Source organism: Hyaena hyaena, unplaced genomic scaffold, assembly GCF_003009895.1.
Source record: "Hyaena hyaena isolate Hyena2069 unplaced genomic scaffold, ASM300989v1 scaffold_188, whole genome shotgun sequence".
In the NCBI taxonomy this organism is placed as follows: Eukaryota; Metazoa; Chordata; class Mammalia; order Carnivora; family Hyaenidae; genus Hyaena; species Hyaena hyaena.
This window is the reverse complement of record NW_024080819.1, coordinates 2,443,412-2,467,321: the sequence shown is the minus strand read 5'-3', so window position 1 is coordinate 2,467,321 and position 23,910 is coordinate 2,443,412. Positions and strand designations below refer to the sequence as shown.

The following is a 23,910-nucleotide window of genomic DNA, read 5'->3' as shown; positions in this document are numbered from 1 at the left end:
ATCCTCCCGGGACGCCTCAGACCTATCCCTTAGCTGATGAGTACATGGCTGGAGACCTCTTTGCCTAGTTTGCCTTTGATTCTTTTCCCTTTAAAACTCTATGCCTTTTAAAATATGCTGGATCTGGGTCTCATTCCTTAGGGGACTTTAACCTTGACTTAAAAATCTTCCTAAATTAAATTTTAATAAGGTGCTAATGGCTTAGTGGTTTTCTGGGATACTTTCAATTTTATCTTTATCAAAATGCAAATAGCCTTCTTATATTGTTATTGTTAATAAAGAAATTTTTATGTATCTGTGGCAAAAGTAAACAATAAAGAAATATGTAAAGAGTACAAAAACTGCCATATGTCCTTTAACTGGAGGTGGCCACTATTAATATTTTAGTAAATATCCTTCCACACATTTTCAATCATACAGACACATACATACTTTTCTTGTTTTGCAATGCACAAGTAATATATCATAGATGTCTTCACATGTCAGTAAATGTAGAATTCCATAGTTCTTTTTAAATGGCTTCATTGCATTCCATCCTTTGGGTACACCATAATTTTGTAGAGCCTATTCTGAAGTAAAATACTTGAATTCTAAAATAGAATTGATGGGGATCTAATTGCCTCAACATAAAGGAAGAAAATACTAATGCTTGGAATTCTGAGCACCCTGGTAAAATGGGAGAGTTCGCTTTTCTTGTGAAGGAAGAAAGATCCTTTCCCAGGATCTGTTAAATCAGACCCATTTGGCAATCCAGCATTAGCTCCCCAAACCCTCTTCCCCCACTGGCTGTGTATGACACTGGCCTAGAAGTAACTCTTGCCAATATAATTCAGTTTGCAAGTTATTCTTAAGAGTATTATGCTTGGTAATAAGCTGTGTGCCCTGGGTGTGTGCTCAAATCCTGATTACTGCTTCGTAGTTCAAATAACCAACATCACATCTGAAGCCAAGCATGTTAGGAAGCTTTTCAATTCATTATATATTAACTTAAAAAATGCACACAGAAATGGTGATTTAAAAGATGAATTACCAGTTTATGCCTAACCAGTTGGCAGAGATTTGAAAAGAACTAAAAAGCAGCGTTGACAGTGTGAGGGAACTGACACTTTCTGGTTGATGTTTTAACTTCACAGAGTTTAAAGATGGGCACATACTACAAAAAATCTATTCCAATTCTAGGAGTTAACCTCATAAAATATAAATCTTTTCAACATTTTCTAACAAATTTGAAACATGAAAAGGTTGTTAAGAATTTTGCAGTCAACATCCATATTCTCCTCACCTAGATTCTTCCATTATTTGTTGTGCCTGCTTTATTACATGCTTGTCCCTCTGGTCATCTATCAGTACTTTTTTTTTTTTTTTTTTTTAATTTAATGCTTCTACCTCAAACTAAACTGAAGACAAATATTCGTAGAATAATTAGAAATGTACACAGAGATTTAACTGCAAGTACATTCGTTTCACTATTATTTATACTAGGAAAGAAGGAAAAATGCTGAAATACAGAGCAGTAATGGATTCGTTAATTATGGCACATATCTGTGATGGCATGTTTGATTCACTAGGCCTGGAACGGGCCCGAGAGTTTGCAGTTCTAACAAGTTCCCAAATGCTGCTACTGCTGCTGGTTCAGGGATCACATTTTGAGAACCGCTGCACTGCTCTATGATAGAATGCTTAGCATATTTGAGACGCTGCGCAGCTGAGATGGCTAGTTGATCTGATGTATGACAGGAGTTGATATTGCAGTAATCTTGGTGAGATGAAAGATGTCTTAGGTTGGGTTTGCCAGAAGCAGAGCTTGAGATGGAAGTGCCTATTCACCCATTTGTTAGGGATAAGCTTTTAGAAGGGAGTGAGTGACAGAAGCATGATAGGACAAGGGATAAAAAGCTAAGGAATAATGTGGTCTCAACTAGAAACTAACTTGGGTCCAATCCCATGGGAAGCTCTGGAGCACAAACTACCCCCAGAATTGGTTCTGCTTTGTGTCATTGGGATGAGTCTTTTTGTACTCTGTGACAATCACTGGCTTGTCGGTCAGTCATTGGACGAAGTGGAGGTAGACATAGCTTCCCAAGCAGGGTGGCTTCAGTGTTACTGAATAAATCTACTGTGTGTTATCAGCCAACAATCCAAACACTAAGTGGGGCAGGGTGCACTGGCCTTAAGGGATCAAGTGTCCACTACCAAAGAGTAACCAGGAACCAACAAAATGGGATATACAATAAATATGTATATGCAAGTTCTGTGTTTAGATGAAAGGGGAGAGACAGTATTGTTTTGGAAAATGTGTTTATTTTTCATAGAAATATGCCACTATAATAACATGTATTTTAAATGAATTAATACATGTATTTTTAAAAATTTTAGTGTTAATTGCTAACACAGTGAATGCCAATAGATATAACTTTTTTTTTTAGATATAACTTTTTTTTTTAATTTATTATTTCTGTAAGAGAGAGAGAGAGACAACTTGAGCAGGGGAGGGTCAGAGAGAGAGGGAGTCACAGACTGAAACAGGCTCTGGGCTCTGAGCTGGCAGTCAGCACAGAGCCCGACGTGGGTCTTGAACCCACGAACCGCGAGATCATGACCTAGGCGAAAGTCGGACGCTTAACCGACTAAACCACCCAGGCACCCCTAGGTATAACTTTCTTAAAAGCTCATTGGGATCTCTAATGAATTTTAAACATGTAAAGGGATCCTGAGACCAGAAAGTTTGAGAACCATTGATCTAGATCAAGGAACTATTACATTATTTCATGTGAAGAACACTGATAACTAAAATATATAATAAACGAATACACAGTAAGAGTTAAAAAATAAATCATAAATAGAATTCATCCATGCAGAGAAGCATCTCAAGGGCCATAGGTGAGCTTACAAACATTGCTATGAGACATTAAACGGCAAATGAAGACCTAGGAAAGTTTGTTGTCTTCAGATACCTAGAAGCCTTTTCCATGGAAGAGACAGTAAATTTACTCTGCTTTTGAGGATAGAACTAGCTCATGTTTGCAAATCATTCTAGACAATTCTCTCTAATGTTTAATGTTGCCTGCAGTGAAATCGGTCAACTTGCAGGGTTGTATGCTTTGTCCCGTTTCGTGGAGATGTTCAGCAACAGAGTGGATAACTCTCTGTCTGGAACAGTGAGTGGTCATTGACCCAAATATTCAGATGCTTAAAGCACCAGGCACATGATGAATGAGTGACATGGGTGAATGGGAAGTGGTGGGACCATGGAGAAGTGAAGATGGCATGACTCATCCAAAAGGGCAGCAGACATACAGCTCCAGGTGGATTTTCAAGACAAGGCAAAGATCTAGATTTTTTTGCATTGGTTTACTTAAAACAAAACAAAACAAAACAAAACAAAATAAAAATTGTGCAGGTTACACAGACTATACCTATGGGCTGCAAAAGGTCCTCAGGCCACCAGCATGTAACCTAGCCTCTGTTATTATGCAAAGAAGTCCTGCATTGTGTAGAAGACAAAGCTAGGGGAGTTTTCTTAAGATTTTAAAGCTGAGTTTTCTTAAGATTTTAAAGCCCAAAAGTTCCATATATGTACATTTCCAATCTACAAGTGTTTAAAGGAATGCCTTTGCTAAAAGTTGTTTCAGCTTTGTTTTGTTTTGTTTTTGGCACTCTATGATGTGGGAAATCAACTCACTTCCTTGTTCTAACCAGAACCAGCATTCTTGATTGTAGAAAGATAGCTGGGTTCATGATTTTTATGACTATAAAATTATCTCCAATGGCATGTAGATAATCACAGGATTTTAAAAATCAAAGTGAAATATAATGTAATATATAAGTGAAGTAATTTGAGAAAATCACAATCTATAATACCTTCTTTGAAATTTTTAAAATGTAATTCAAAATGGTAGTTAAAAGAATGAGAGGGTATACAGGATCCTCTGAAATATATTGGGGTGTTGCTTAGTGTTGGCTTTGAGGAATAGTAATTCTTATAGGTTAATCATATTAGATAAGACATTTATTGTTGTGGGGCACCTGGGTGGCTCAGTTGGTTGAGCATCCGACTCTTGGTTTCAGTTCAGGTCATGATCCCAGGGTTGTGGAATTGAGCCCCATGTCAGGCTCTGTGCTGAGCATGGTGCCTGCTTGAGATTCCCTCTCTCTCTCCTGCCCCTTTCGTACAGTGCACATGTTCTCTCCTTTCTCCCTCTCTCTCAAGGAAAAAAAAATGTTCGATGAATGCTTGAAGAAGAAAATATCTGAGAAAGTCTTTCCTATAGAACTGTTTTTCTGGCTGACACGGCTTTATATTTTCATTTTATCTCTAACTTCTTCACTTATGACATTCTGAATCATTTTCATAGGCCAGAGATGCCCAGATTTTGCCCTTTGATTAATTCAGTTCAGATATCCATACATATTTATTTTAAGTTGGTCAATTATTTTTTATATTACTGAAGTTTGGCTTTTTCGGTCTGAAGTTAGATTGCTAAAGTTCCATTTCCATTTCTTCCTTTTGAAGAGGTGTCTGAGATGGGTGTGGAGCATATTTTATTTATTCATTTACCATCTTCATTACTTTAGAGCCTCAGGTTGTAACTTCACATTACATTTTTTAAAACTATGAAAATGATAGAGTCATAAAGATAGCAATAGCATGTTACTGGAGAAAGGAGTTTTGTCCTAAGGCCTTGTAGTTCACTAACTGGGACTTTCTTTAGTCTAGAGCAGGTAGAATATTATAGAGAGCCCTCAACAAAAACAACCTATCATAAATTCCCTGAAGCATAAAGCCGAGAATCAGTAACTGGAGATGATCTCAATTGCCAAAAGAACATATTCAAGAGAATGATGATCTTCTGAGGTAACCAGGTCTTCAAATCTACTCATTTGCCCTAAGGATTTTATTAAGTGGCTTCTATGGCGAGTTCTATTTTTTTGTATGTCCAAAATATACTTCTGTGTCATAATGTTGGGGGTGTGTGTGTGTGTGTGTTCAATAATGGAATAAGTTACAAGCAACAGCGCTCAGTGTTAACAATTTCTTTGTAAAGCAACTGCTATTTTTAGATTAAAGTATAGACATGTTGGGAAATGTAAATAATGAGTAATAACCATGATTACCCCTAGTATTTGAGAATGTAATTATTAACGCAATGTTAAAATACCAGAAACTCTTTTATATTTAATGTACATTGATACAAATGGACGCATGTGTAATAGTTAGTCAGTATTTATTTATTGATATGATGAATCTAATATTGATAGGTAAATGGGTTGTTAAAGAAAATAAGTATTAATATAGTAGATCCAATTGTACTCTTGGTTTTTCTTGAGATATTTTGATAAAGTTAAAAGACAAAAGCAAATTTTTATTTTATTTAGAGTATAAATATACATCATAGAGTGATGGGGTATTTGAGAGTGGAGAGTATAGGATGTGCTCAAAACTAATCAGGTCTGATTAAGATTTGCAGCTGTAATAAAACTGTGGATTATTGCACTGGATATAGTATCTATTACAAAATTGTATTTCTCTTCCCTGTGACAGAAGTGTTTGTTAACTTATTCTTAAAACTCATCAGAAACTGCATATAAAGATGTGGCACTAGAACTGTTTGATTAATGAAATCTTAGGGGTGTTAAAGCAACTTAGTGTTCTTTTGTGAAGCCAGGGGGTCATACAGGGGAATGTTTCACTTCTCCTGAATCTTCCTTCTTCTCTAGGCCCTATGTACCTGAATGAATATTACTTTGCAAAATTCAGAGTGTATTAGGTCAATTGAGAACCTATAGCCTAAATGGCTTTTTAAAAAATTGTTGGTGTATTTTTGAGAAAGAGACAGAGCATGGATGGGGGAGAGGCAGAGAGAGAGGGAGATAGAGGATCTGAAGCAGGGTCTGCACTGACAGCAGTGAGCCTGATATGGGGCTCGAACCATGAGATTATGACCTGCACTCAAATCAGATGCTTATCTGAATGAGTCATCCAGATGCTCCCCTACATTTCTTCCTAAGATTAGTTCTATGCTTGAAGTTCTCTGTACTCTTTTCTCCTTGGCAGAGCAAAGAGTGAGGCTATTTTTTTTAGAGAAATCAAGTTGAGTCAGTTCAGGTAGATAACTAATTCTTTTTCTATTTATCAAGTTAGTAAAAAAGCTTTTGTAAAGGCAAATGGCATTTGCCTTTGTATTACATTGTATTACATCTCAGCAACAAGTTATATCAGAAAACTTCTTTTATGTATAGGTCTAATATTGAGGATTTTTTTAAAAATCGAAAGTAGTTATTTCTAGCTGTAGATGTATACTTGAGAGAATATTGAACTGATATTTCTTTAAAAAATTTTTTTTAATGTTTATTTATTTTTAAGAGAGAGAAAGAGTGTGTGAGCAGGGGTAGGGTGGGGGCAGAGAGAGAGGAAACACAGAATCCGAAGCAGGCCCCAAGCTCCCAGCTGACAGCAGCAAGCCTGATACAGGGCTTGAATTTATAAACCATGAGATCGTAACCTGAGCTGAAGTCGGGCATTTAGCCCACTGAGCCACCCAGGCACCCCTGAACTGATATTTCTGTATAAAAATCTGACAAGCTTTCAATGTGGAATGCTTATGTACAGTTGTAAAGGTCTAAAAGGAACCAATTGTTTCTGAGGAAGCACACTCAATGTATTACTTCAGTAGTTCTAATTATAGGTTCTTCCTGTTTCTTATAATGAGTTTGAGATGCTTTCCATGAAATAAGTTTAAAAAATATACTTAATGGGTTGATTAAGGGTTTCAAAGTTCATTTGGGTCCTTTTTCTTGGAGAATTTCTGAGCAGGGTATCTTGATTTTACAATCAAATCTAAAATACATGAAAGTGAAACCATTATTTTGTACTTCTTTCTCCCCCTTTGATTTTTAAAATATTTTACTTAATTTTATTTTTTGAACATGAGAGAGTGCGCTTGAGTGCAAACAGGGGAGAGGCAGAGAGAGAGGGAGAGAGAATCTTAAGCAGACTCCATACCTAGCATGGAGCCTGCTGCGGAGCTTGGTCCCAGAACCTTGAGATCATGACATGAACTGAAATCAAGAGTCAGACCCTTGGGACACCTGGACACCCTGGGTGCCAAAGTCCCTAGTTTGGCTCAGGTCATAATCTCACAGTTTGTGAGTTTGAGCCCTATATCAGGCTCTGTGCTGATAGCTCAGAGCCTAGAGCCTGCTTTGAATTCTGTGTCTCCTTCCTTCTCTGTCCCCTACCCACTCAGACTCTCTCTCTCTCTCTCAAAAATAAATAAACGTTAAAAAAAATTAAAAAGTTGGATGCTCAACTGACTGAACCACTCAACCACCCCAGAATTTCTTTTTTTTTTTAAGCTAGTAGAAACTCGATGTATGGAAGGGGATAGGATACATTGCTTGGAATATATTACAGTGAGATTTAATCTTACAAAAGATTCAATAAAATCTAAAGTATTTGAGTTTTCAAAATTATTAATTATATTGAAAATCCTTTGTTTTTCCCTTAGTTAAATTGAAAAGGTTAATTTAAAAAATATTTTCTGTAGTAAAAGAAATATCCATTATCACAATTTTTTATGCAGGTCTCAAAAACAATGTTTTCATATACTCTAAAGAAATTGAATGTTACAATGGAAATGTGTGCTCTCATGGTGACATCTAGATGTTTAGAGGGTTGTTTTCTTGGTAGCTTGAATGAACTTAGTTACTTGTTGGGATTTTTTTAAACTGTTAGATAAAGATTAACTGTTGTACAGAATATTATTTTACTGTGGAACCACCGCTCTGAACTAGGGACAGTTATATACATGTAGATGGCTACTTACACAATAGGACTCTAAAGCTCCCCACATTTCTTCTGCTAGTACCTGAGGTGCCCACTCTTAGAGAGCTTTATTAAAAATACAGATGGGTTTTTTTTTTTTTTTTTATAGGGAGAGAACAAAACATTTTCAAACTGGGTTAGTGGTACCAAACCCTACTGCTAAAGTCTGAGCACTGATCTGGTTAGACTACTCTGATCACCACTGTGTCCTTAGCATTTAGCGCAGTGCCTGCCATATAAATGCTGGAAACTAATATAGCTTGTATTATAATTTTGGTGGATTGAACTATCTAGAATTTCCCATCTACTAATTTACTGCTAACTTAACTAAAAGTCAGCAGTGTTAGAATAAATATTTTATCATTATTAACTTACAAAGTGTTGGGGAATATTTGTTAAAGTTTATTTCTGGATTTATGTGCCTAAGGTATTAGACTCTGGAATAAATGAAGTATTGGACTGTGTTAAAAGTTTTCAAAGTAAAAGCTAAGGGGAAAAACTAAGAATAAGGCATCAAAGTGTTTTTAACAGTATTGCTTTTGATTGCATAAATGGGACATGGGAACTTCAATAATGTTTTTCTGTATGGTGCTTGCAAATTTGCTATTTTAGAGGTATTCTTTGCTCTTAGCACATCGTTAGTCTTTTGTATTTGTGATAAGCATTGAGAAGTCACATTTAGTTCTAGCTGACCTGAAAGGAGTCTTAGGATACAGAGTATAGGTTTGTCTCAGCTATAGTTTAGAATGAATTGGAAGGAGCAGGAAGACTATCAAGCTGGCAGTGCTTCATAAAGAACGATTAGATAGATGCCTGAAAGAATGTCTTCTTTGGCTCGTGGGTCAGAGGGTACAGCAGCCTGGCTGATTAAATGTGGTCTCTATTCTGCAATTGCTCATCCCTAGCATATTTTGAAGGAAAAGTAGTTGTAATTTGGAAGTGATAAGACTCTTGGGTGAGAGAGTTAAAATGACCATTGACTAATCTGAAGTGATATCATTAATGCTTTCTTTCCAGTAATTATTTATGAAATAACTAGTTCACCCTCAGCATCGCTTTCAGTTTGTTAGATGTGAAACAAAAGAGAAAAAATATAATGATGACCTCAAACTATGGAATTCTCCTGTTTGAAACCTTATTTTCAACTGTATTTATACTTTTCTCCCTCTGAATGTACTCTGTGTACTCTTTTTGTCTCAAGACCCTCAATGATATCAGTCCCTTTTTCTTGCTTTCTTACTTAGTCTTGACCTTGCTGTCTCAGTAATGCCCACAACACCTAAGTTCCATGGCCCCATACCTTTACCCCACACCTATGTTGCCACTTCTCAGTCCTGTTCTATAATCCTGTCTTACCTCTTTCCTTCACTACCTGATTTCTTGAGTAAGTAATCTATAATACCTTGTCTATAATACTCTTGTCACTCATTTCAACCTCAACTCTTTTTCTATTGACTTCTATCAAAATTAAGCTATGGAAATTGGTTTCTTCTAAGTTACTAGTTACCTTCTAGTCACCACATCTAGTGTTCTCATCCTCCTTGATCACAATGCAATATTTGACACTATTGATTAAGACCTTCCTTCATAAATTCTCTCTCCTCTTTGGCTCTGTGAGACTGGTGACAAGGGATTCTTTTTATTCTCTCTTTCTAACAGTTTATTATCACTATTATTTTGTGGCTAATATCTTCCCTAAATCAGAGTCCTTGAGGAGTGTTGAAGGTCAACTCATGCAAACAGAGATGAATCCAGAGGGCAAGGATGGGTCTGAAAATGAGAAGCTAAGTCAAGAGTCATGACTACAGAACTAATCAGAGGATCTTGGGCAATTACCTTGAGTAAAGCTGAAGTGCTCATCACTTTTCAGTTTGACAGCAGGCATTTTGACACGTCAGTAGGACTTAAAAACACATGGCTGGAACTTGGCAACAAGAAACTCGAAGGCTGCGATTCGATCTATTTCTCTGTCCCTCTGGGTGCATTGTGAACCCATTGGCGGGTCTTTGTTTCTACACTGACTCTCACTACTTAGGAAAGAGGCTGTAGCACATGCTGGATGTTACTGAAGTATGATACTAACTTCCCAAAATGTTTTTCTAAATCATACTCATTTGGTGACACAAGGTATTGGAATTAACCTACCAGGAAGTCTAGTATCTTTTTTTTTTTTACTGTTTATTACGTCTCGGGTTCTTGAGAATGACTGTTGGAGATCTACATGGTGGTGAGTATAGAAGGGAATGTTGATAAGCAAGAGTGGCTCTGCATAAAAGTAATTTTGGGCTGAACTTGTGAGTGTTAAGACTTTAGACTGATTTGAGAAGTAGAGTTTTTAATGTGGTTTGACTAAATCTCCCCTTCTGAGGAGCAATAGGCTGTCTGTGTTAGGGTATTAACCAGGTTGTTGGTGCATTGCTAAGGTTCCTGAATCTGGGATCTCTATGCAAGTTAACAAGGAGTACTGAGAAACAGACCAAGTCAGAATCTATTAAGGAAAGCTGAGATTCAAACACCAGGAAGTTCACTACAAGCATATTACCCCAAATGAGACGGAATGATGGTGTCATAGGTTTGAAGGTAGGCAGAGATGAAACTGCAGTGAGGATAGGTGGGGAAGAAGGAGGAGGCCATAAGTGATTGCCCCAACCATTTTGGAGTGTGCTGGATCTTCTTTGCATTTCATGGATGAATGGTATTTGGGTGTGTCAGACAAGTTTAAGGAGTTAGGTGGAGTCAAAAGGTAATGTGAATATGTGGGTAAGAGAATCAGATGAGGTGTATAATTTGAATGCTTTCTCCTAGCTCTGGTCCTTGTCTGTGTTCCTTGATTTAGTCTGTTGTTTGTTTGAGGGTATCTGGTGAGTCTTTCTGGATGTTCTATAGCTGTTGCTGATATTGGTTGGTAGCTGGGGGTTATCGATATCTTTGCTCATAGGTGATAGGAAACAGCTTAGTGAAAGCTCTAGTCTCTAATGTTATCCCCCTAATCAACTGCTCAAATCCTTGAACATAGGATTCATAGCTTAAGCTTACTTTGTAGCACTTTCTCAGGGAATCATTTCAAATGAGGGTTCTACTAGAAAACGTATTATAAAGAACAACCAATAGAACGTTTTATTGTATAGAAAGGCTTTTTTGTATGAAAATATCCAGTGTGGCATTATTGCTCTATGATAGGTATCTTGTGAAATAACAAAGAAAAAAAGTGAGAATATTCTTGTCTGAAATCTGTTGTTTCTAGAAGCTCCAAAGTATATTAACAAGAAATTTCAATTTTTCCCAAAAGACCAAAAAGGTCATATTTGACAGAAGATCTTCTTTCAAAAAAGTTTATACAGCTTTCATACTGGAACTCTTACATATTATTGGTAGTTTAGTGTTCTTTTTAAAAATAATAAACAAATGAATGTTTCAGGAAACCTGTGCTAGACTGAATCAGGTGGAACTGATTTAATGTTATGGATAATTACATAATTAGTGCTGTAAAAAATAAACCATACTATCTACTTGATGGACTGGAGCTGCTGTGAAGGAGGTGTGTAATTATACAATCAGCATCCTCCTCCTATGCTGATTCTCGGTAATCCTTTTTCTGCCTTGTCTGAGAAGGGGCTTCCTGTCTTGTGTTTCCTGATGTTATTTAAGTGAACAGAACTGAGCATTGAATAGTTTCCAGTTCCTTGGTAAGTCTCTTTATGTCCTGTATCTATGTGAGCACATCCCCTGAGACTAGTGGCTTTCAAACTTTTTGATATAAACCCACAGTAAGAAATGCATTTTACAGCAGGACCCAGTACATTGCATACACACATACCTGAAACCAAGGTTTATGGAACAATTTTTAAAATATAGCCTGTTTTACTAATTATTCTGCTGTATTTAATTTTTTAAAAATGCTGGTTGAGGCTCACCACTTGATTTCAGAATGTGCTAATGGCTTATGACTCTCATTTGGAAAATATTACCTAGACTTTTGGTGATTGCTAATGTTAGTTGAAAGGATTCCGAGAGTAGTGTTATGAGGCCACCATGGGCTTTGGGTAGCAGGTGGCATGGCATGGTTGAAAGAGCAAGAGCTTTGGAGTTGGGCAAATTTGGTTCTAAATCCCAACCTTCCCTCATTTTAGCTGTGTACTTTGAACATGTTACCAAACCTTTTTGAGCCTCAAATCCCTCATCTGTAAATCCGGGCCCCAAATGATTCAAGGAGTCAAGAGGTGGGGTATGGGGGGCTGAGCATAAGTGGGGTTGATGTATCCATTAAATGATATCATGAAAGAAACACCTGGCCAGCGCTGTGAAAGTAAACATAGTATTGCAATCAGTGCTTCATAAAGTTTATATTCCTTTCCTCGCTCTTTCTCAACATCAAACATATGAACCTTCGAAGGGTGCTGTAACAGTCTCTGCCTCAAGGGGTGGCTTATAAAGATCAAATAGGATAATGGGTGCAAGGCTTAATAAATGCTCGTTTTTCTTAGTTCAACTTAAGGCAGCTTTACTCGTTCAGAGTAAATGTGTGCAAGTGTCCTACAAGGTTAATTGTCAACACTGGAAAACAAAACTGGTTCTGAAATTCTGTGTTGTGTTGTGACTGTTAGCAGCAAGGATTATTTTGAAATACAGTGGTATCACGTGTTGATATTGGAGAGCTGCTACAAAAACTGCCAAAAGATGATTTATAACAGAGCCCATTATAAATTGCTGTATACAAGTTATTCCTTATTGCATTATATGTAGAATTTAAAATAACTTTAAAAGTATTCAACAAAGGATTTTGCTTCATCAAGACCTAGAAAATGAACATCAGAAGACAACTAATTACCTATTGTGTAATATTCATCAAATTTTCTTTACCTTAACTGTAATACAGTATAATAATGTAATTGTGAGACTAAAAAAAATTTAACCTCCGTCTCCCTGTGTGAAATCTTGGAGAGGGGAGAATTTTCATTGTACAATTGTACATTGTTCTAAAACCACGTCCTTTTGTTGAAATGTGTTAGATAGTTTTTACTACTTCTGAAATAGTTCATGACTTTGAAATGCTATTTCCTCACTAGTTCCAATTTTTAACTTTCTTTCCTGAAAGGAAATTTCTTGGTCTCTATACTGTCTGTGCTCCTCTCTTCCATGCATCTTTTCTCTGCAATTGTACTGATACTGTGATTATTTAGTGGTAACCTGGGCTTTATTGGTCGTGGGAAGGGACATAAATCACCCAAGGCAAGTATGAAGTAATGGCAGCTACAAAGCGTCTTTACCTTATGTCTTATTTTCCATGGCGTCCAGTCTCTACTTGCTCTGAAATGTCTCAATCTCACATTAGGCATATGCCGGTTGATTGTACTTAATTTCTATGGCATTTCTGTTTTCAGACGCTTCCATCACATTAAGAAATCCCCTAATACTTGTGTTAAGTTCAGATCACCCTTACAGGCAAGCAGAAGAAAAAGCCTGGCTCCTTTAAGACAGAAACACCTTTTTCCCGGCCAGAAAGCTCATTGTAAAACTGAAGGGCTTAACCAAAAAGGGCTTTAATGTAAATTGAATATTAATAGAGAAAGGAGGTTAATTGGCCTTAGTAACTTGGTTGCTAAGGAAGCATTTTCCTGATTGGGAGGAAACTCTCCTGGGTGTTCTGCATCTTGTTGTGGACCTAAGACGCTTTGTTTTATCTCTTGCTTTCTGTTTCTGAGTTGGAAGAGGAAAGAGCAGAAAGCTATCATAGGAATGAAAAGCTGTGGGAAGCAGATGGTTGCTCTCTCTTAGCTACAGAAAGAGAGAGCTAAATACTGACTAGCAACAAGCCAATGCCAGCAAGGACTCTTTGTTTAAGGCAGACAGTTGGAAATACCATGAGGGCAAGATATAAAGAACTTGCATGGGAGAACATAGAGAGGTTGGACTAGGGTTTTCTCAGTCCCTTAAAACATTGCAGGTGAGAGAAATTAAAGGACATCGTGAGTGGATATCCAACAACCACGTCAAATAATAGGGTTACATGTTTTCAACATGGTTCGGGTCGTTAAGAGAAGTTATTTAGCTTGTATTTACTTTGCATTTGGAAGGTTTTATACTTTACTATATATTAAATTTAGTAGATTTAGAATTTGTTAATCTATAATTATTTTAATAAAGAATGTTTGGTTACAGACATTGCTTTATGTTAGATGGTTTATTGTTTAGGGTGATAGAAGTAACTTGGGAGGAAATAAAATTTTTTTCAGTGAAATACTTTTTTCCAAAACAAAAATGACTTTGAATATCGACTAATCCATATAAGCTAAGCTCTCTGGTTATCTTTAAGTAATTTGTGAAAGATTATTTACGCATACTAAATGGTACTTGACTAACCTCGGGGAGTTAGTGCCTTATAGTTTCCTTAATTTCATTTTTTTTCACTCACCTCTTTGTTCAGCAAATATTTTTTTGAATATCTATTGAGCATCAGGCATTGTGTTAAAGGGTACCAAAAGAAATAAAGCTCTCCTAGGAGGTAGTGACACACTTCTTAGGAGAGTTTGGAAAATGAAAATAGTTTTGCTGGCATTTTATGGTCTGTTAGTTTTTCGAGGTTTTCTTCATTGTTAGCACTAAATATTATTATTTGTTGCACTGACTATTATTCTTGAGTTTTTAATGGCACTTTTAAATTACAGAATTCTTTTCAGCACTATTATTTGGATTATTTTTATAGACATAGACTTAAAAAGACAGCTATAATTTTTTTGGCCCCTCCTATGACCCTGGATAGCGTCCTCATCGATAACCTGTCAATGTCTGGAATTTACCTGGTTTTCCCGGCTATTTAGGTCTTGTATGCTGAGTGTGATAGGAGGATCTCAGAGGAGAAGCAAAATGTGGTGATCCTTTTGAAGGCCTCCGATTACAATAATATTCTCTGAGAAGCTAGTTTGCCATGGGATTACTTAAGTATAACCAGAGGACTTCGTAAATATACAGGTGGTGGTCAGTTATGACTCTAACACTGCAAGGCCAGACAGCATTATTAAGTAAAACACATTGATAGAATAATAGACTAAATTGGACCCCGTTAATAAGATAGGAATAGAGTAATATATTAAATATATGGAGGTAATCACTGGTCTCTTTCCTTTTTTTTTTTTTTTTTAAGTTTGTTTGTTTTGAGAGAGAGTACACATTTGCACATGTGTGAGTGGGAGAGAGGCAGAGAGAGAGAGGGAGAGAGAGAATTCCAGGCAGGCTTTACATTGTCAGCACCGAATGGGACTTGGGGCTTGAGCCCAGCAACTGTGAGGTCATGACCTGAGCCGAAATCAAGAATCAGGTGCCCCTCATTCCTTTTTAATGTGGAGGTACAGGTACATTCTGATAGTTAAAACAACTTGTATGCTAAATCCACACATTTTCAGATTTATCTGCTCCCTAATTCTAATCTTACTTTACAATCTATTGGTTTAGGCTTTTTATATCCTTTGCAATTTGGATTGTCTTTTAAAGATTTGAGGTTTAGTAAATGAATGGTGTCTTCAGGAGAAAGGAGAACAACAAATACAAAGTTTAATGTTAAAAGGTAATTTTGTAGATTTTGAATACAATGAGAGAAACAGACTTTTGTAATGACAATATTTAGTGACCTTTTGGATGTCACATTTATTTGAACTCTGTATTCATTATTTTATAATAAGAGTATTGTTTATTTATTTATTTATTTTTTGTAGCTGTGAGAGAGACTGCACTGAGCTGAGATTAAAAAAATTTTTTTTAGAACTCAACTGCTTCTATTAAGATGAAGCCCAGCTAGTAAACTCATTAAGTAAGGACCCTAGGCACTCCTCTGGTGCGGAGACTGAAAGCACAGTATTGCAGACATCTTTGCATCACGGTCATGAATGACCTTGAAGGAAGCCAGCACTTCATAAAGCAAAATCCTCTCTGTGGCAGTTCGTTCTGATTTGATTGATGCTTTAGAAAAAGCTGTAAGATTTTCTTTTCTTTATAGTGTGGGGCCTATACTCCTTACACTTCATAGATTTTTGCACTTGTGTGGAGTATTTTGTTGGCAGGTTCTTATAAGTTCTGATCTTTCACTGACTGCAATGCAAGTAAGCAGTGAAATCTCTCTCCTTTGATCAATTATTATTAGGGAGTGAGATCTTGGTGCATTGGGATCGTAGTTTTTACGAATGGAAGAACACTGACTTTCTAACTTGAGTGTAATACAATCATTTTTCTTCCATCATAATCTTTCCATGCATCTCAGTTGGTCGAAGGGTCTTTAATACTGAGGTTTCATGATTTATGGCATTCAAAGGATATATATTTCTGTCTAGCCACTATCCACTGTACTTTCTTAGATTGATAGCTTCCTTCCATTTAGTTTTTACTTTAATGTCAAGTGAAGGTTTTTAGTATATATTTTTATATCCAAAGAAGAGGACACTAGAAATCTTAGAAGATAAAATTATTATTTTACCTCTGGAGTTTCTTGGTCATCTCCTACATAAGCAGTTATAAGTAAGGATCATGAAAAGGTGTAATCATTCATTTGTCTGCTGTGATCACTGCTGTGGAACACCAGGAGGAAATTCTTTAACACTTGGGCTCTGAAAAGTATGTAAAGGCTATTTTGGGATCCTGGGGGCTAGGTGTTTAAGGATTAACATATGCATTACAGATAAGTGGACATGGAACTCATACCAGGTACAATCTGGTGTATTGAAGAGACCATTTAGAACCTTCTCCTCTCTACCAAGGAGCATGGTCAGCTCGTGACTCCTAACCTCAGTGCCTCACTTTACCCCTTTGGGATTAGAATTTGCTATTCCTGACCTACTTCTCCTAACCTGACACTGAATTTTGCATCTAGATCGGCCCACCATTCTGCTTTTCCTTATACTTGGTCCTATATGATCCCCATTTATTTCTGATCTCACCCTTGTAATTTGATTCAAATTCCTGGTGTTTCTTCCTTTGTTTTGCAGTTTGGTTTGATGCTATATGGTTCTATCTGAACTAAGCCAGTCATTCAGGTTTTTTGATGGACTTCCAGTCTTGATTATTAAACTTCTGTCTTATGAAGATAAAAGGGAAAAACAGACATTATTTTCCCCTAAGCCTTTTGCCCATAGCAATCCATAACTCCTGGAATTCCATAAAGTGACTGTGTGAGAAATTTTAAAGAAGGTAGTAAAAATATAAGAAGTGTAATTTAGGAATACCTAAATATTTATTCTCTTATATCTTCCCAATTTGTTGAACCCAGAAATAGATCAGTAAATAGATACTTAGCCAGCCTGTTTTTTATCCTTCAATTACTTGATTACGTCATGTCTCATGGGCAGCTTCATTTTGAAGACCCTCTTGAGAGTCTTTGAACATGTTTAATTTATTCTAAATCCCTTATATAATATATTTTCTGGCTGATGGACATCTAGATTTTTCTCTTTTAAAAGTACACTGTGAATGCATTGAGATAAATAAATTCTCTGCCTTTTATCCAACTGTTAGTAATTTTTCATTCTTTTCTTAACTAAATTACTGAAATGGTTAGAAATCCATTGACTTTCATGAAATAGAAAGCAAATCAGTATGGATAATTGAGGTTTTAGTAAATAGAGATATATTTATAATTTTTCCAGGTAGTCACAATCAAGGTTTTCTTAGAGACTGATTTTGTAAAGTAGGTATATAAGCAGTTATAGCAGAAAATTCAAACTTATTAATGGTACGTGTAGAAGAGAGAATTGCTGTAGGTACTCACTAAATTGCTAAGAAACTATTGCTCTGTTAAGCTTATAAAATAACAATGGATATTTGCAAAACTTTGGTAAAAAGTTTAAGAAAGGCTTTTGGAAAAGTTTTTCTAGCTTTGTTCAAAAGCTATATTAAAGGACTATTGTACTTATTTCTAATTATTTCATATTAGGCCCTCAAATGCATTTTAAATGCCAAAATATTTTTTTTTATTTGTGAATTGATTGTTGGTTAATTACAATCTGCATTTTGGAGTAATAATGAATTAGAATGTGTACTATTGAATTTGAATAAAAACTTAAGAATTTTAAACAGATGTGACTATGGATGTCACACAAAAAGTCTTTATTTAAAAAAAATGTAACAGGGTCAGTGATGGATTCATTACAAGGCATTAGAATGGATTTTTCACCAAATGATCATTTCCAATCACTCATCAATTCAATTCTCAACTTTTATTGAATAACTACGTTGTACTACTTAGTATAAAGGAAAAAACAAGATGTTTTTCCTACTTTCAACAATTATTTAAAAGCTACATATCTTAATAAACATTTGAGTGGTTTCTACAAAGAGAAAATATTTCTGTTACTATGTTACTGTTAATAAAAGCCAATTATAATTTATAATATGGAATAATGGAATAAAATTAAAAGTGGCAATAGAATTAACAAAATAAAACCATGAAAAACAACAATAGACAAATAAAACAGTAATAGCTTTAGGGATATAACTGAAATACAAAACATATGTATATTCTAATCCTGTTTTGCATGTGCCTTAGTGATTATGTTTTAGGTATATATTTTGATTATATGTTGCTACCTAAAAAAACCCTGCAAAATATAGTAACTTTATTTATTTATTTATTTATTTATTTAAAGCTTATTTATTTATTTTGAAAGAGAGACAGAGTGTGTGCATGAGCACAAGCAGGGGAGGGGCAGAGAGAGAGGGAGTGAGAGAATGCCAAGCAGGCCCCATGCTGTCAGTGAGGAGTCCGACATGGAGCTCACTATCATGAACTGTGAGATCATGACCTGAGTCGAAACCGAGAGTGGGGCGCTTAACCGACTAAACCACCCACGTGACCTTTAAAATGTAATGATTTTATGTAACAATCTGAGACTAGAGTCACCTGAAGTCTCAACTGGACTACACATCCAAGATGGCTTTTTCAGTCACATGTATGACAACTAAATTCAAATGGCTGGAATAATTGAGGCTGGGAAGACCTCTTTCTCTCTACATGGCTAGCTTGGGCTTCCTCCAGCTTGGATGTTTTAGGGTAGTTAGACATTTTAACTGGTGGCCTTCTCTCCAAGAACACAGAGTCCAAGAGACCCACATGGCACCTGAAGAACTTCTTGCAACATCACTTTTTCCACATTGTCTTAGTCAGAAATGTGTCTCAGGTCTCCTAGTTTCAAAGGCAGGAAACCACCTGGGGGCCTGTATATACTCAGAAGACATGGCTTATTGTGAATGAGAGGAGGAGCTACCACACTGTGTAGTATTCATTAATAAGTCCATTATAATCATTATATATTTGATCAAATTTGTATCAGCATACTTGCAAAATTAAAATTCATGTGAATTTTATAAGGAACAATATTTTATGGCTAAATTATAGTTTCATCTGTAGCTCAGTAAGGTTTTAGTTGCAATGAGAAAAATAAATCTTTCAAAAATATTTGCCTAATGCTTTCATTTTAATGTATATCGAATATATTCTGTGTGTAGAGTATTACCCAATTCATTAGGGGAAAAATACTGGGAATTATAAGATCCTATTTTACAAGACCCAGAACTCAAACAAATGTTAGCTTTTGAGACAAGGGCTACACATCAAGAGTCAATTAGCAACCCACAGCAGTGACACAAATTTTCAGGGAAGGGAGAGATAAACATTGTCGGATATTATTTAGGAAGCCTTTAGAACAGAATTGAAACTAAGCTAAAGAGTGAAGAATGGGTGAAATTTTGGGTAAATGAAAAGTCCAAGGATGATGTAAACCTGAGTATGTAGAATCACTCAAGTTCTTGAAAACTGCTATGTAATAATAGTAATTGTTACTAATGGGACTTAGGAGATCCATTCTGAATGAGTGGAAGAGATCCATGTAAGGTATGGCTAGATTGCAGAGAGCTTTTATATTAACATCTGTTGTTTTTCCCCTGTTCAGCACTCATTTTTCACTCTCTGATTAGGTACTTTTATTTTCTCCCAACTGATTCATTTGGTGAATATTTACTGAGCTCATACTGTATTTCAGACACTGTTCTATATTTTGAAGATACAGTGGTGAATTTCACTGTCAAAACCTAGCCCTTAGGTTATCTTCCCCTACGTTCCCCAACTGGGAATTGTTTTGTTATGACAGTTAATCAAAGTGTCCTGCCCTCCCCTGGCCTAGGGTAAGCATATGACTAACCTAATAGAGGCCCAAGGATGGAAAATGGATGGAGTTGAGTCATTCTGAATGTGATGCCCTGAGGAGTGTGTTAGATCTTTTCATCTACATCCCCAGAGCTAACATGGTTCTTGTCTTTCCCCAGGCAGAGATAAATTTTTCCTTAAATTCTAGGAACTAGCACCCATCCTTTCAATAAATTGTTTTTTGTTTAGTTTAGCTCCAGAATCATTTTCTATTGCTTGCAGCCAGTGAACCTTAAGACAATATTGTATACCTTGTCTCTTCCTAAGGGATTTGAACTATACTGTGCAATCAGTAAGGCACTCTTGGCAATTTTTGAAGAGCCTTATTTTTAAGAAGATTTGGAGACGTCTTATTATGTTAGAAGAGGGAGTGATTGCAATTGAATCGACCACTAGAAAGCTGTTAAAATGTCCAAGTATAGGGGTGAATAAAGGGGTGAATTAGGTTGATTGCATGAATAGAAAGAAGTGTTGGAGAAGAGCAGGGTTGGTACTAGGGTGAAGCAGGAGAGGCATACTCACCTAGGATGAGTACCTCCTTAAATTTTGTGCCCTAGGTGCCTCTCTTATCTCATCCTAGAAATTTAATCTGGGAGTGATTTAAAGGGAAAATGGAAGGGCCTGGTGACTGATGAGATATAGGAAGGAATCATAATCATAATAATAATTACACCTGTCACTATGTGCAGATGTTGGGCTAAGCCCTCTACCTTTAACTAAAAAATACTCTGTAGGGTAAATTTTACTATCTCCATTTTACTGTTGAATACTGTGTCTAGGTTACCTAGGTCATAAGGGAAAGAACTGAAGTGTAAGAAAAAGGGATTTAAAAATGAGAATTATGCCAAACATATGAAGAAGAATTAGTGCCAGTTCTATACAAGCTCTTTTAGAAAATGTAGAAAATGTAAGAAGAGGAAACACTACCCAGTTCATTTTATGAAGTTAATATTACACTGACACTAAAATCAAACAAAGATAGTACAAAAAATAAAACTACAGATCTATATCCCTTCTGAATACAGATGCAAAAATCTGTAATATTAGCAAATAGAATTCAGCAATACAAAAATTAAACAGCATGACCACACATGGTTCATCTTACAGATACAAGACTAGTTTGTATTTTGAAAAATAAATTAATACAACCCACTATATTAACTAGTTAAAGAAGGAAAATGATATCAAATTAACACTGAAAAAGCATTTGACAAAATTCAACACCTGTTCCTGATACAAACCTAAAAATAGAAACAGAAGGAAACTTCCTTTACTTGATAAAATGTATAGATAGTATTCTATTTAATGGTGAAAAGCTGAACGCTATTCCCCTCAATCCAGGAACAAGTCAAGATTGTCTCCTCTCACCATTCTTATTCAAATAGTGATAGAAGTTCCAGCCAGTGCAATAAGACAAGAAGAGGAAATAAAAGATACAGATTGAAAAAGAAATAAAACTGTCTCAATTTGCAGATGACATGATTTTTTATGTGGCAAAGTCTAAGAAATTTATTTGAAAAAATTTTTTAATGTTTATTTTTGAGAAAGAATGTGAGGGGGAGAGAGAGCAAGAAGGTGAGCGTACATCAGCAGGGCAGAGAAAGAGAGAGGAAGACCCAGAATCCAAAGCAGCCTTCATGCTCTGTGCGGAAAGCTCACACCCCTCACATGGAGTTTGAATTCACAAGCCAGGAGATCATGACTTGAGCCGAAGTCCAGACATTCAAATGACTGAGCCACCTGGGTGCTCCCTAAGAAGTTTATTGGTAAAAATGCAGCAAACCTAAAACTATAAGTTAGTTTATCAAGGTTTCTGGATACAAGAAAACATAACAAAAGTCAATTGAATGAATGAATGAAATGAATGAATGAAAAGTTACCAGCAATGAATAAGTGGAAATGACTTTAAAAATATCACTTACAATTGCTCCAAAGAATTGGAAAATACTTAGGTATAAGTCTAATAAAATGTTAATAGCACTTATATGCTGAGAACTATAAAATGCTGATAAAAGAAATAACAGAAAATTAAATAAATGGAGAGTTAGACAGTATTTGTAAACTGGAAGATTGGGCATAGGGATGATACCAGTTCTCTCTACTAGATATATACATTTACACAATTCCTATCAAAATCCCAGCAAGATTTATTGTATATATAGACAATATTGTCCTATAAGTTTTTTAAAAAGTTAAATGAACTAGAATGGGAGGAATCAGCCTACCTGATTTTAAGACTTATGTAGCCAAACAGTAAAGATTGTGTGATATTAGTGGAGGGATAGACACATTGCTCTCAGTAAAATAGAATAGAGACTCCAGAATAGACCTACATAAATATGTTCAGCTGATTTTTGACAAAAGTACAAAGGCAATTCAGTTGAAGAAAGCCCGTTTCAACAACAGTAGCTGGAGCAATTGGGCATCCAGAGGCAAGAAATCACTCCTGACCTACGTCTTACACCTCATACAGAAATTAACTCAAAATAAATCATGGACTTAAAACTACAATATAAAATTCTAAAGCTTTTAGGAAGAAAATAAGAGGAAAAAAATTTGAGTATCTAGGACTAGGCAAAGAATTCTTTGACTTGAGACCAAAAGCATTATCCATAAAAAGAAAAATCGATAATTTGGACTTCCTCAAACTTAAAAACTTTTGCTATGTAGAAGACCCAGTTAAGAGGATTAAAAAAAGGGGTGCCTGGGTGGCTCAGTCAGTTAAGCGTCCTACTTCAACACAACCCATGATTTCATGGTTATTGGGTTCAAACCCTGCATTGGGCTCTGTGCTGACAGCTCAGAGTCTGGAGCCTGCTTTGGATTCTGTGTGTGTTTCTCTCTATGATCCTCCTCTGCTTGCAGTCTGTCTCTGTCTGTCAAAAATGAACTAATGTTAAAAAAATTAAAAAGTGTGAAAAGTCCCAACGTGGGGGAAATTATTTTCAAATCACATATCCTGCAAAGGACCGCTATTGAGATGACATAATGCGTTCTCAAAACTTAAACAGTCCAATAGAAAATAGGCAAAAGACATGGGGGGTCATTGGAGAGGCTATAAAGATGCAAATTAAAACCACAATGAGGTATCAGTACATACATATCAAAATGACTAAAACAAAAATTTAAATTAGACAAAAAAACAGTTTCAACACCAAAGCTGACAAGGATGCAGAGAAAAAGAATCACTCCTACAACTGCTGGTTGAAATGTAAAATGATGTAACCACTCTGGAAGAAACTTGGTGGTTTCTTAAAAAAGTAAAACATTCAACTGCCATTTAACACAGCAGTTACACTCTTAGGCATTTATGCTAGAGAAATGAAAACATACGTTCATCCGAAAACCTGTACACATATTTTTATAGCAGTTTCATTTGTAATATTGGAAAACTGGAAACAACCCATTGATGGGTGTATTGTTAGAATCTAACAATAATACCTGTGGTACAGCCATACTATGGAACACTCTACAGCAATAAAAAAGGAGCAAAGTACTGATACGCACATAGATGAATCACCAGAGAACTATGCTGAGTAGATAAAACCAGTCCCCAAGGGTAATGTAATGTGTGGTTCCATTTGTATACTATTTTTAAAATGATAAAGTGAGAGATTGGAGAACACATTGCCATTTGCAATCTCCAGGGTTAAGGAAAGGGTGGAGAAGGGAGAGAAGTGTGGCTATGGAAGGACAACACGAGGGATCTTTGTGATGATGCGAATGCTCTGTATCTTCCCTGTATCAGTGCTCATATGCTTGTCTTCATTTTGCATTATATTTTTGCAAATGTAACAATTGAGGGCAACTGAGTAAAGGACAGACTTTTTGTATTATTTTTTGTAATTCATGTGTATCTGATGTGTGTTTATAATAATTTTAAGATTAAAAGTTTAGTTAA

General features: G+C 36.0%; 1 protein-coding gene across 4 annotated transcripts in view; it reads left to right on the top strand.

Moving 5' to 3' along the window:
* Positions 1-23,910, top strand: part of ATG10 (autophagy related 10) — a 246,380-nt gene that overhangs the window by 64,678 nt on the left and 157,792 nt on the right. The gene's annotated exons all lie outside the window — the stretch shown is intronic.